The sequence below is a fragment of the Tamandua tetradactyla genome, chromosome X (assembly GCF_023851605.1).
Source record: "Tamandua tetradactyla isolate mTamTet1 chromosome X, mTamTet1.pri, whole genome shotgun sequence".
NCBI lineage: Eukaryota > Metazoa > Chordata > Mammalia > Pilosa > Myrmecophagidae > Tamandua > Tamandua tetradactyla.
This window is the reverse complement of record NC_135353.1, coordinates 94,901,393-94,915,605: the sequence shown is the minus strand read 5'-3', so window position 1 is coordinate 94,915,605 and position 14,213 is coordinate 94,901,393. Positions and strand designations below refer to the sequence as shown.

The following is a 14,213-nucleotide window of genomic DNA, read 5'->3' as shown; positions in this document are numbered from 1 at the left end:
AACACTTGATATTGCCAATCTTTTTAATTTTACCTATTCTGCTGGATTAGTAACAATGTATTATTGTGATTTCAATTTGCACTGCCTTGAATACTAATGGTATTAAGCACCCATTCATGTGTTTACTGGTCATTTGGCTATCCTTTTGAGAAATACTTATTCGAGACTTTCGTCCATTAAAAAAATTGGGTTGTTTTTCTTTTTTTTTGGTACTGGTTGGTTTGTAGGAATTCTTTATATTGTTTAGATACTAGTCCTTTGTCAGAAATAGTTTTTTTTGAATATGCCAGTCTGTGACTTGCCTTTTCATTTTCTTAAGGTGCAATTTGATACACAGAAAATCTTGTAAAAATATAAATTTATACAGCCACTCTGGAAAACTGTATGGCATTATGTACTTAAATTAGATACATGCCAGCAATTTGACCCAGCAATTCCATTCCTACTTACATGCCCAAGAGAAATGAAGGTGTACATTTGTGTGGGTACCAAAAGATAAGTATAAGAATGTTCAGAGCAACCTTCTTCATAATAGGAAAAAAAAGTAACATCCCAAGTGTCCTTCAGGGGGTGAAAAGATAAACCAACTTTGGTATATCCATACAATGGAAAAAGGGAATAACCTACATTAATACAAGGGAATGAACCATTGAAATACACATCAACATGGATGAATCTGACAAACATTATGTTGAGTAAAAGAAAGATTATAAGGAAAAGTACATTCTATGATTACTTTTTTAAATGAAGTTCAAGAAAAAGCAAAACTAATCTATGGTGACAGATGTCATTAGTTTGGGAGGAGGCCTGAAGGAGATTTCTGGGAGGCTAGAAATATTCAATATCTATCTGGATGGTGATTATATGGTGTATGTATATGTGTGTGTGGTAGTTAGGTTCAGGTGTCAACTTGACCAGGTGAAGGTGCCTAGTTTTGTTGCTGTGACCATGAGCCAATGGCATATGAAACTCATCTGTCACTGATTACATCTGCGGTCAGCTAGGAGGCATGCCTGCTGCAATGAATGATGTTTGATTTAATTGGCTGGTGCTTAAATGAAAGAGCTCAATGTAGCACAGCCCAAGCAGCTCGGCATACCTCATCTCAGCACTCGCAGCTCAGCCCAGGCCTTTGGAGATGCAGAAAGGAATCACCCTGGGAAAGTTGTTGGAACCCAGAGGCCTGGAGAGAAGACCAGCAGAGACCATCCTGTGCCTTCCCACGTAAGAAAGAACCTCAGTTGAAAGTTAGCTGCCTTTCTTCTGAAGAACTATATGTTTTTAGCTAAATAAACCCCCTTTTATTGAAAGCCAATCTATCTCTGGTGTGTTGGTTTCTGGCAGCACTGACAGACGAAAACATTTTGTAATAATACATTGAGTTGTACATTTTACAACTTAATTCTGTGAGTAGAGTATGTATATTATATCTCAATAAAAAGTAAATTATTAAATTATTTGAGGTAATTTAACTGTATCTAATTTACAATTTTTCAAATGTGGAAAATTACACATTCTATTTTAAAAACCATGCTAGCAGAAGATGGTGGAGTAGGATAGACTGGGTTTATCCCTGCTCCAAGGAAGAGCTAGAGAAGTGACAGAAAAATGACCAGGACAGCAGTCCCAGAGTGCAAATGACCTGAAAAGATCTTCTATACTACATAGGGAGGTTCTGGATGAAAAAGTTGAGGAATTGAGATGCAGAAAACTGGGCCCCATTGGGATTCCACCGGGGACAAGAGGCCACACCCAGGAAAGTGCCTGCTACTGCAGCCAGCTTGGGATATCAGGCCCCTCAGCTCTGCAGCCTGGAGCTCCCTTGGGGAAGCCGGAAACCAGTAAACAAGCTTTCTGCACTAATAGAAGGCATCCAACTAATGCACCTAGCCTATCGCTCACCTTTCCATATGAAGGCCTGGACACCTCAGGAGGATATGGAAAGGGAGGTGGGGATGAAGAAACAAGCCAAACTGTGCCCCTTGACCACCCCCTGCCCAGAACCCCCCCCACAACCCCCACAATCATGCCCCATGCACCAGAGCCCCACCCCCACTCCCTAAGAACCTGTACCCTGACCCCCAACACCCCATACACCTGAGTCCTGCCCCACACTCCTTGCATATGTGTGCACCTGTGCCCTGCCTCCATGCACTGTGCACCCACTAAAGCGCCCCCATTGTGCTCTGCCTTGGTGTCCCCCATGCTGCACCCTGCCCCTGTACTTGAGGCTGTCCATGGCACATTCTGCCTCCATGCATCCCGGGTCTCTCCCTTTCACTCTGTTTCCCACTCCCAATGTTTCTGGGCACCATTCTAGTGCCCCTGCCCTTCATCTAGACCTGTACCATACCCCACCACCACACTGCCATGTCCCACACCCTGTCCCATGCCTGCACCATGCCCGTCCCACAAATAAAAAACTGTAGACAACTAACGGAAATTGACTGAGGAGGCAGAAGAAGGAATAGGTGAACTATGGGACAGGACAACTGACTTTGAGTGTACAAAAAAAAAAATTGCAAAAAGAGATGGAAAATTTTGATTGGATCTCAGGGAAATGATGAACAACATGAAGTACACAAATAAATGAATCAGTGGTGTCCCAGAAGGAAAAGAGAAGAGTAAAAGACTAGGAAGATTACTTGAGATAATGGGGGGAAACTTTTGAACTATATGCAAATCAAAGAAACACAATGAACCCGAAATAGAGTAAATACAAATAAGCCTACTTCAAGACACATGCTAATTAATCTGTCAAATGCTGAAGGGAAGCAGAAAATTCTGAAAGCAGCAAGAGAAAAGCAACTCACCACATACAAGGGTGTGCCACTTTGGAAATATTATGTACCCTAGTAAAGACAAGTTTTAATTCTGATCCAATCTTGTGGGAGCAACCATTTCTTTTAATCCTGATTCAAAATAGCATGTAGAAGCTTTTGATTAGATTATCTCCACAAAAATGTTACCCACCCAATTGTGGGTGGTAACCTTTGAGTAGATGGTTTCCATGGAGATATGTCTCTACCCATATACACAATCGTAAGTGTCATGGGTGTCCCAGAAGAAGAAAAGGGGAAGAAAGAACATTTGAGAAAATGAAGGCCGAAAACTTCCAAATGCTTATGAAAGGCAAAAAGGTACATTCCCAAGAAGCTAGGTGTACTCCAAAAATCCTAATATACCTACTCTGAGACAAATACTAATCAGGATGTCAAATGTCAAGGAAAAAGAGACAATTCTGGAAGCAGCAAGAGAAAAGCAGTTTGTTACATAGAAGGAATGGATCTTCAATAAGACTAAGCACCCATTTCTCACCAGAAACCATGGAATTGAGAAGGGGTGTGACATATTTAAGGTGCTAAAAGAGAAAAACTGTCAGCCAAAAAGTCTTTGTTTATCATAACTGTCCTTATGAAGTGAGGGAGGATTTAAAAGATTCAAAGATAAACAGAAACTAAGAAGTTTCAAGAATCGCTAAAAGGAGCTCTGCTGGATGAAAGGAAAAGACAGGAGAGAGTGGCTTGGAGTAGTGCAAAGAAATTAAAATCATCAGTAAGGGTATCTAAATGGGTAAATGCAAAACCCAATAGTAATGTATCCTCAATATACACTTATACTCCTTTATTCTTATAGAATCAGGATATAAAGGAACAAGAAAAAGGCATATTTCCTGGAAATGGATGTGCAAAATATAAAATGGTAAAGTGGAACAAGAACAGAAGGGAAAACTACATGACTCATTCTGTGAGGCCAACATCACCAAAGACAGGTAAAGATAATACAAGAAAAGAAAATTGCAGACTAACTTCTCTTATGAATATAGATGCAAAAATCCTCAACAAAATACTTGCAAATCAACTCCAACAGCACATCAAAAGAATTATAACTTTTGTTCAAGTGGGTTTTATTCTAGGTATGCAAGAATGGTTCAACATAAGAAAATCAATTAATGTTATATACTACATTAACAAAACAAAGGGGGAAATGCTTAATCTTCTCCACTGATATAGAAAAGGGACCTGACAAACTCCACCACCCCTTCTTGATACACTTAGAACATGATGAATAAAAGAGAACTTCCTCAATATAATAAACGGCATATAGGAAAAACCCACAGCTAACATCATACTCAATGGTGAAAGGCTGAAAGCTTTTCCGCTAAGATCTGGAACAAGACAAGTGTGCCCACTATCACCACTGTTATTCAACATTGTGACTGGAAGTTCTACCCAGAGCAGTTACACAAGAAAAGAGTTAAAAGGCATCCAAATTGGGAAGGAAGAAGTAAAACTTTCACTACTTGCAGATGATATGATCCTATATTTAGAAAGACCCCCCCCCAAAAAAAAACAACAAAGCTACTAACAGACAGTGACAAATTCAACAAAGTGGCACAGGGTACATGATAAACATGGAAGACTCAGTAGTGATTCTACACACTGGTAATGAGCAATCTGAGGAGGAAATCAAGAGAAACATTCCATTTACAATGACAACAAAGTTGCCAAGGCCATTCAACAGAGAAAGAATAGTCTCTTCAACAAATGGTGCTGGGGGAACTGGATAACCATATGGAGAAGAATGAAAGAGGACCTCTATCTCACACCACATAAAAAAATCAACTCAAGTTTGAGTGGAGCAAGCCAGTCAAGGGGTTGAGTGACTGTATCTGAGAGACTGGTAGCACTTGCAGCATGGCTGACCAATGGACTGAAAAGCAGATTGCTGGGAAGATGGCAGAACAGGATAGGTCAAGTTCACCCCTGCTCCAAGGAACAGTTAGAGAAATGAGAGAAAAATGACCAGAACAGCAATTCCAGGGTGTGAGTGACCTGGGTGGGTCCACATAGGGAGACCCTGGTTGAAAAAAGTGGAAGAATTGAGACACAGAGAACCAGAGACCATCCAGCTAGTGCAAACAGCCTAATGTGCCTGGAGCCTTCAGGAGTGCACAGATAGAGAGATGGGGACAAGGAAGCAAGCCAAGCCACGTTCCTTGTAAGTGTTACTGTTACGTGCACTACCCCTGACCTGTGACTCGCGAAGACCCCACACACCCATGCACCTGAAGCCCATCACCCACTCCCACTGCTCAGCAGGCACCCCTGCCCCACGCCCTCCCCATGCATACCCGCCCCATGCACGTGCACAAGTGTTTTCCAGCCCTACCCACCTCTTTTGCTCAAGGCTACAGTCTCACCCCACCATTCCTGAGACATGGTGTTCAGCCTCTCAACCCGCGCCTCCCTCCCTATCTCCTGCTGGTGGTCACCTATGCATCTGGGCTGCGGGCACTCAGCTTCATACCCAGGCCACACCCGCACCCAACCCATACAGTCATGCAACCCTGCCCCATGCTCCCCATCTCTGCTCATGCACACATCTGCATCCAGTCCCCCAGAACTGCGCAGGCTCAGATGCCCACTCACACCATTCACCCTCAGTTCTGGGCAAGCGCTGACTTGTGCATCCCAGTCACACCCACCCCCCAGACCACCCAGGCACTATCCTGCCCCACTGCCCCTAAGCTTTGTGCACACCCATACCAGGGCCCTGCCCCTCAGACCCACACACAGGTGTACAGCCATATCCTCCCCGTCTGGCACCCATGTATTCCTGCACTGACCTCTTGACCACTACACCCCGCCACCTGGCCTGCACACATGCACACCCTTTCCCCACCCCCTGGCAAAAGAGCCCTTCTCCTTCATCTGGCAAGTGCTCTCATGCATATCTATACCACATAGCTCCCGCCCTGAGCAGACATGCACATCTGCCTCACCACCACCCTCCCGTACCAGTGCACCCAAACAAGGGCCTCACACACCTGACATCACCCACCCCTGACAAACATCCCACAACCCCCATGACCTGTGCCCCGCCCCATCCACTCATGCATCACATCACAGCCCCCCGGACCCCTCCCCTTCACAAGGACAAACCCATGCCCTGCCCTCCCTGTGTCCAACTTCTGTGCCTTGTACCACACACCCTGACACCCATGACCAACACACTCCACGCATCCATCCACATCATGCCCATGTACCAGCCCCAGCACATCTGTACAGCACCCCATCCAATTCACACTGCACCCTACCTCTGTGTCTCCTATGCCCTACCCTTCTCCCAAGAACTGCTTGAGCTGCACCTTGCCCCCACGGCCCCTGCACCACACTTCCACAACCATGCAATGCACACTCCATGCTCACAAGAACCAGCATAGTATCCCCTACCTATGCATACACCTGCACTGCAACCTTTCACCACACTGTTGTGTCCCCCTATGCCATGCATCCTGCTCCATACCCACCCTGAAAATACAAAGCTTTAGACTACTGAAGAAAATCAACTTCCAAAGTCAGCCTATCAAGATATTTACCTGCCACAAAGACAACAGAAGATCACTAACCATATGAAGATGTCCAGTCTAATGATGAAATTAAAACACTGGAGGAGACATAGACTTTGGGACAACTAATCAAAGATGTTCATATAATGCTATTAAATAAAATCAGTGAGATGCCTAATGACATAAAGGAGATCAAGAAGACATTATAGGAGCATAAAGAGGAATTTGAAAGATAAATAGAAAAATTTACCACAGAGATTAAAGATGCTGTAGACCAAATCAAAAGAATACTAGAGACACACCACAGCAGATTTGAAGAGGCAGAAGAAAGAATAAGTGAACTAGAGGACAGGACAACTGATTTCAAATGCAAAAAAGAGCAAATGAAAAAAAGATGGAAAATTTGAATTGGATCTCAGGGAAGTGATGGATGAACCAAAGCACACAAACATAAGTATCATTGGTGTCCCAGAAAGAGAAGAGATAAAGGGCTAGGAAGAATAGTGGAGGATATAATGGGGGTAAACTCCCCAACTTTTATAAAACACATAAATACACAAATCAAAGAAGCCCAAAGAACTCCAAATAGAATAACTCCAAATAGTCTATCATACGTTGAAGAGAAGCTGAAAATTCTGAAAGCAGCAAGAGAAAAACAATCTACTATGTAACAAGGGAAATAACATAAGACTGAGTTTGGACTCCTTTACTGGCACTATGGAGGTGAGAAAGCAGTGGTATGAAATATTTAAGATCCTGACAGAGAAAGACTTCCAGCCAAGAATTCTGTTCCCAGCCAAACTGTCCTTCAAAAGTGAAGGAGAATGACCACGATGAAGTTAAAATTAGAGGCTTATAATACAGAATATAGGGGATCTTGAGATACACAGTAGCTTGAGATGGGTAAACAGTTTGCTAATGAGGTTGAACTTAATTGTAAGGGAATAGACAGAAGTGTAGGCAGTTCACTAGTGGGTCTAAACTTATTTCTATAATCGTAAACTGAACATACTTAGGATTAGTGCCTAAGAGCCATCTCCAGAAAATCTCTGCTATTGTCAAATGTGGTCTCTCTGGAAGCCAAACTCTGAGCTTCCCCCCAGTGAGGGACATAACTCCAGGGGTGTAAGCCTGGCCCTGGCAGTGTGAACTATAACTGGCCCTGCACCATTAAACATAACTGGTCCTTGCATCACAGGACATAACTGGCCCAGGCATCATAAGACATAAGCTCCAAGGTTGAGCCTGGCCCTGGCATTATGGATAGATTGACTTAAAGGGGTAAAGAAATAGAGTTCAAATGGCTAAGAGATTTCCAATTGAGTCAAGAGATCATTCTGGAGGTTATGCTTATGCAAGATTCAGCCAGATATTGCAAATTGCCACAATATGGCAAACCAACCAACAGTATTCCTGGGAACCCTGAAAGATATCCTGTGCTCTTTAAAATTTTACTTATTAAGTTTGTTCTTCAGAGACTTGAAACCTCCAGATTGTTCCAGTGCCAGAGAAGCTCTGAAACTCAGAGATACTGGAATCTCTAAGGATAACAACTGGTATCATCATTTCACCCCTTTGCCCCTTAATAATAGTGCCCCCTTTCAGCCTTAAAGCAGTTAGAGAGTCATCACCCAGATATCCCTCAAGACTGAGAGATAATTATAAAATGAGAGAGAGGAATTGTAATGGAGAAATCAGGATTTAAGGGATGATTTTGATTACTAAATCATTAAATAAATATTCCATTTTGCTTTCTGGCATATTGGAGTAGACATAGGAAAACACCTGAAGTCTCTGAACTGTAATCCAGCTGCCTCTGATAATGATCGTGCAGCCCTTATCTTCTGCCTCTGTGATTGTAAAACCACTCTGACTAACCTTCATTTGACTCAGTTATCCAGTTCTTCAACTTTAGAGTCTTGTAATGGCTAAAGACAGCCACTAATGTTCATTAATGAAGGGTCTTCAGTCAGCCCAGAACTGACCTACCCCAAGTCTAAAGTTATCTTCATGAATGAGACTGAATCTAAACAAAGTGAGCTCATCCCACATGCACAGTAGCTTAGATTTTAAACTACAAGTCATCCATACTTCATTCCACCATTTTCTTTCATGTATTCTGTGACTAAGCATGTAATCCATCTGCACATGCTCAATAATTAGATTATCTCTAATTACATCATCTGTGGCCACTGTGCTCATTATCCTAAATCCATCCAATCTCTTCTCAAATAAAACTACCTGAGTTACTGTAGTTTGGAGAGATGGATTTTGGGCTGCTAGGCCATCTGCTCTCTTACTACAAGACTGGTAATAAAGTCTTTCTTTTAAAAAAATGAAGGAGAGATTAAAATTTTCACAAAGAGACAAACACTGAGATAATATGTCAACAAGAAACCGGTCCAACAAGAAATACTAAAGGGAATTCAGCAAGCTGAAAAAAAAAAATAAAAAGACAGGAGAGGGATGTCTGGAGGAGGGCATAGAAATGAAGAGTACCAGTAGGTGTAACTTAAGGATAAAAAGAAAAAAGAGGGAAAAATGTATAGATCTGGCAAATAAAATCCAAACAATAAGATGTTGGATTCAAGAAATACCTCTACAGTAATAACCTTGAATGTTAATGGGCTAAACTTACCAATGAAAAGATACAGATTGGCAGAATGGATTAAGAAATATAATCCATCTATATGCTGCTTGCAGGAGACTCATTTTAGACACAAGGACACAAATGGGTTGAAAATGAAAGATGGAAAAAGATGTTCCATGCAAGCTATAACCAAAAGAAAGCAGGAGTAGCTATATTATATCAGACAAAATAAACTTCAAATGTAAAGACATCATAAGGACAAAGAAGGACACTATATGTTAGTAAAAGGGACAAGTCACCAAGAAGAAATAGCAATCATAAATGTCTATGCTTCCAATCAAGGAGCTCCAAAGTATATGAGACAGGCATTGACAAAATAAAGGGAGCAATAGACAGTTCAACAATAATAGTAGGAGATGTCAATACACCACTCTCTTCTATAGACAGAACAACCAGCCAGAGGATAAACAAGGAAATAGGGAACTTAAACAATTTGATAAATTAATTTGTCCTAACAGACGTATATAGGTTGTTACACCCCAAAACACCAGGGTATACATTCTTCTCTATTGTTAATGGAACATTCTCCAGGATAGATCATATGATGTGGCAAAAAACAGGACTTTGAAAGTTTAAAAATATTGAAATTATTCAAAGCATTTTCTCTGATCACAATGGCATGAAGCAGGATGTGAATAACCATCTAAGAATGAGAACTTTCACAAATATATGGAGATTAAATAACACACTCAAACAACCAGTGAGTCAAGGAAAAAATTGCTAGAGAAATCAGTAGCTATCTGCAGATGAATGAAATGAGAATATGGCATATCAGAACTTATGGAATGTGGCAAAGGCTGTGTTAAGAGGGAAATTTATTGCCCTAAATGCCTATATTAAAGAACAAGAAAGAACAAAATCCAAGAACTTAACTGCTCCCCTGGAGGAACTTGAGAAATAACAGAAAACTAACCTCAAAGCAAATAGAAGAAGAAAAACAACAAAGATTAAAGCAGAATTAAATCAATTGGAGAACAATTAAATAAGAAAATTGAAAGTAGGTTCTTTGAGAAAAGCAATAAAATTGATGGATCCCTAGCTAGGCTGACAAAGAAAAAAGAGAGAGGATGCAGATAAACAAAATCAGAAATAAGACAGAAGTCATTACCATGGACCCTGAAGAAATAAGAACAATCATATGAGGATACTTTGAACAACTATATACCAACAAGACAGACAACTTAGAAGAAATGGACAAATTCCTAGAAACACATGAATAAGCTATGCTGATTCAAGAAGAAACAGATCTCATCAAACCAATTACAAGTAAAGAGATTCATTCTGTCATCAAAAATCTTTCTATAGGATTTAGCAAATGTGTATGATCACTGAATCATTACATTGATATTTCTTTTAGTCCCCTGTATCTTAGAGCAGCTAGAAATAAAAACATCAGATTGTGAAATTGTAACCCATACCAAGCTCTGAAATCTGTTCTACAACTAGCTGTGGCAATGTGCTTTGAAATTTATTCCTTTTTTGTATATTTTTTTATTTTTCAAAAAAAGAAAATAAAAAGTCAATTGTGGGTGGGCCACGGTGGCTCAGCAGGCAAGAATGGTTGCCTGCCATGCCAGAGGACCCGGGTTCGATTCCCGGTGCCTGCCCATGTAAAACAAAAAAAAAAAAAGAAGTCAATTGTGATGAAACATCTTCCTACAAAGAAAAGCCCAGGGCCAGATGGAGTCACAGGGTAATTTTATCAAACATTCCAAAAAAAAAAAAAAATCAAAAACAAGAACAAAAAAACCTAACACCATTCCTGCTCAAACGCTTCTAAAAAGTGAGGAAGCTAACATCACTCTCATAACAAAACGAGGTAGAGATGCTATAAGAAAGGGAAATTATTTAGATGCAAAAAATTCTCAACAAAATGCTACCAAATCGAATCCAAAGACCATTAAAAGAATTATACACCATGACCAAGTGGTGTTTACACCAGAAATACAAGGGTGGTTCAACAGAAGCAGAACCTTCTGACATTTGACAAACATCAGCATCTTTTTGTGATAAAAACACTTCAAAAGGTAGTAATCAAAGGAAACTTCCTCAATATGATAAAGTGCATTATGAAAAACTCATAGCCAGCTTCATACTCAATGGTGAGAGGCTGAAAGCCTTCCCCCTGAGATCAGGAATGAAATAAGGATGCCCTCTGTCACCACTATTATTCAGCATTGTACTAGAAGTCTGAGCTAGAGCAATCAGGCAGGAAAAAGAATAAAATACTGTTCATAGCAGCATTATTCACAATTGCCAAAAGATGGAAACAATCTGAGCACCCGCCAACAGAAGAGTGGATAAACGAAATGTGGTATATACATATGATCGAATATTATGCAGCAGTAAGATGAAATGAAGCCTGAAGCATATGACAACTTGGATAAACTTTGAGGACATAATGCTGAGTGAAATAAGCCAGACACGAGAGAATTGATACTATATGATTTTGTTTTTATGACCTTGGTAAATTCCAAGGCTTACAAGATAGAATATAGGAAACATACAGATACAAGGGAGCTAGAGTTGGCTAATGAGGTTGAACTTAAATGTAAGGGAATGGATAGAGTGAAGTCAGTTCATTAGTGGGTCTATATGTAACATTGCCAGATTGAAGGGAAGCAAGATTGAAAGTGGTTATATAGAGCCATATATCCCATCAATTAACAGCTTGAATGTAAATAAGTTCTTACATGAACTACTTTAAAGGTATTAATCTTGTACAAAGAGTAAATAATACCGAGGTGCAGGGGAAAAACTACTATTGTATGCTATGGTCTATGTTTAACAGGAAAATAGGACGATATCAACATTACCACAGTAATACCAGAGGTAAATAATTTGGGGAGAAGGATGAGAATTAAGGGGAGGTTTGGATTTTCTGTTTGGTTGAGGGTTTGTTTATCAGTTATTTTTCTCTCAGGAGCAATGAAAAATGTCTAAAACTGAGAGTGTTGATGACTAAACAACTAAATAGGGATAATGTGAGACTTGGATTATTGACTTTGGACATTATACATGATGTCCAATTTATGAAGATACCTGAAGGATGCACTGACTAAGAAGTAGAATGGCAAACTGTGGCGTGTATGTATGATGGAACCTTGTGCAGCTACACAAAAGAATGAAGTAATGAGGCAAGCAATGAGGTGAATGAACCTGGGGGACATTATGTGATACAAAAATAAGCCAAAACAAACAGCAAATATTGTATGGTCTCTTTTAGAAAATGATTATAAGAGAATTGGGGCCTAGATTGTAAGCTCTTATAGCAGTCACATTTAGTTTATAATTGCTATTTCTAGATTTTGAGAGGCTGTGCTATATATGTGTAACCTGGCCTTTTCTTGGAACTTTGGGTATTTGTGTGATACCTAAGACTCAGAGTAGGAAATATGCAGGTCTGAAAGTCAGCATTGTCACATACAACAACTGTTAAAGAAACTGAAAAAGAGATCAGGCTCCAATAAGATAAGAATGAAGCTAATTGGGTTGGGACTAAAGTAAATCAGAATATAGGGGTAAGAAAGACATTGTCTATATTTTAAAACTTCACCTACCCAATGAGTCCAAAGGATGAGAGGTTTATTTTTGTCCAAAACATAAATTTTCTGTACACATAATCTAACAACGTGTCTGGATAGATCATTTAAACAACCCAAACACATGGTGCCCAGAATGGGAATGAAGGCTTGTAATTTTGTATAGCTATATTTAATGACTGGAAACAACCCAGAGTATGTTGAGCAGATGAGTAAAAGTAAGTAAAAAGTATTTGCAGTGGATGCAAGAGTAGTTCAGTGGTAAAATCCTTGCCTGCCATGTGGGAGACCTGAGTTCTATTTCCATTCCATGGACTTCCAAAAAACAAACAAGCAAGCAAAACAAACAAACAAAAGAACAAACAAGCAAACAAAAATTCAACAAATGGTGTGGCAATAACAGGATACTCACATGGAAAAATAATGAAATGTGACCCCACTATATAGCATACAAAAAAAAAGTATTTGCAAAGGCCCTTGAAGGACAGGGGAAAAAATATAGAACTACTAAGCTTTGTCTCTGGGGAAATCCCTGATACTATCTCAAATATCAGGGATTCCCAAGTCAACAGGCCAAGCCCTTGATCTTGAGGTTTGCTCTTGTCAAGTTTATGTAGCAGAGATGCTAAGCCTACCTTTAGTTATGCCTAAGAGTTACTCCAGAGGACCTCTTTTGTTGCCCAGATGTCACCTCTCTCTCTCTCTAAGCCCAGCTCTGCAAGTAAAATCATTACTCTTCCCCTTACTTGGGACATGATATCCAGGGGTGAAAATGATCTTGACAACATGGGATATGAATCCCAAGGATGAGCCTGACACTGGAACAATGGGATTGACAATGTCTGCTTGAACAAATGGGGGAAAAGAGTTGTTATAGGGTAAAGTATCAATGGCTGAGAGTTTGAACAAATGGGGGAAAAGAGTTGTTATAGGGTAAAGTATCAATGGCTGAGAGTTCAAATAGAGTCAAGAAGATGTTGCTATTTAGCATGGTTTGCCAAACCCCAACCAAAACCATTCCTACCAATGCTAAAGAACACTTAGGGCTCTATCTGAGATGGTACAAAAGTTCCATGCACTGTGATTACTTTCCAGAAACCGACAACCTCTAGTGGCTTCTTAGGCCAGATAAGTCTTGAGACCCAGAGAAGCCAGCCTCTCCAGAATGTCAACTACCTCCATACCCCTACCCCATATTTTTGACAGTTCTTTTCAACATGAAAAAGTTACAATGAGCATAGTCCAAATACCCCTAATGATTGGGAGAAAGACCAAAGGAGTAGGAAGAATTCTAACAGAGAAGATTGGATTGAGCAAATGAAAATGATTGCTGAATTATAGTTTGGTTTTTTTTTTTGGTTTTTTTTTTTTTGTCTCTAGTGTCTTGGAGCAGGTAGAAGGAAAAATCCAAAATTGTGGAACTGTAATCCATACCAAACTCTGCAATCTGTTCTATAACTACTTGTTACAATGTACTTTAAATTTATTTATTTTTCTATATGTGTTATATTTCACTACTTAAGAAAAAAAACATGCTAACATTAGTTTTTCTAGTATTGTGATGTTCTCAATTAGAGTTTTCAACTTAGGTGACTACCCCTCAGCGGGAATACAGAAATGAATAGAGGTATTTTTGCTGTTACAATAAATCTGTTCACTAGAGGCATTT

The 14,213-nt window shown here is 40.0% G+C and overlaps 1 protein-coding gene across 4 annotated transcripts in view; it reads right to left on the bottom strand.

Annotated features, from left to right (window-relative positions):
- Positions 1-14,213, bottom strand: part of ZDHHC15 (zDHHC palmitoyltransferase 15) — a 279,992-nt gene that overhangs the window by 64,671 nt on the left and 201,108 nt on the right. The window lies entirely within an intron of this gene.